The following is a 620-nucleotide window of genomic DNA, read 5'->3' on the forward strand; positions in this document are numbered from 1 at the left end:
GGATTTCGCCCGTGTATGCGTAATGATTGACGTTACTCAGAAAATACAAAATCATATTGTTATAATGACACCAGATGAAGATGGCGGGGAAACCCCATGCAAGATTGATATCGAGTATGAATGGCTTCCACCTAAATGCACAGGATGCATGACATTGGGACACTCGGTGAAGGAGTGTACGTCGACTAAACCTCAGAAACAAACAAAGCCCCCAGTAAAAGTGTATGTACCAAAAACAAACGTCCTGCAACCACCAGCCCCCAAGGAAAGGCAAAAGAAACGCGAGACCATGGTTGAGGTGAATGATGCCACTAGAGGAGATAAAAGTGTTGAACACGATGAATGTGAACCCTCATATCACAAGGAGAAGGGTAAGGAAGTGATTATTTATAATCCATTTGATACTTTGAATCTAATTGACGATGCAGAAGAGATTACTAGGGGTCCTAACACATGCAACCCCTCTAGTAATAGTCCATGTTGAACATCACGATGTGGAATGTCCGGGGGCTGAATAAGAGAGACCATCAGCTCGCAGTTAAGGACCTCGTCTCGGAACACAGGTTACATTTTATGGGCATATTAGAAACTCGTGTTCAATATAACAATATTATGCATAT

The sequence above is a fragment of the Sesamum indicum genome, unplaced genomic scaffold (genome assembly GCF_000512975.1).
Source record: "Sesamum indicum cultivar Zhongzhi No. 13 unplaced genomic scaffold, S_indicum_v1.0 scaffold00209, whole genome shotgun sequence".
Taxonomy (NCBI): domain Eukaryota; kingdom Viridiplantae; phylum Streptophyta; class Magnoliopsida; order Lamiales; family Pedaliaceae; genus Sesamum; species Sesamum indicum.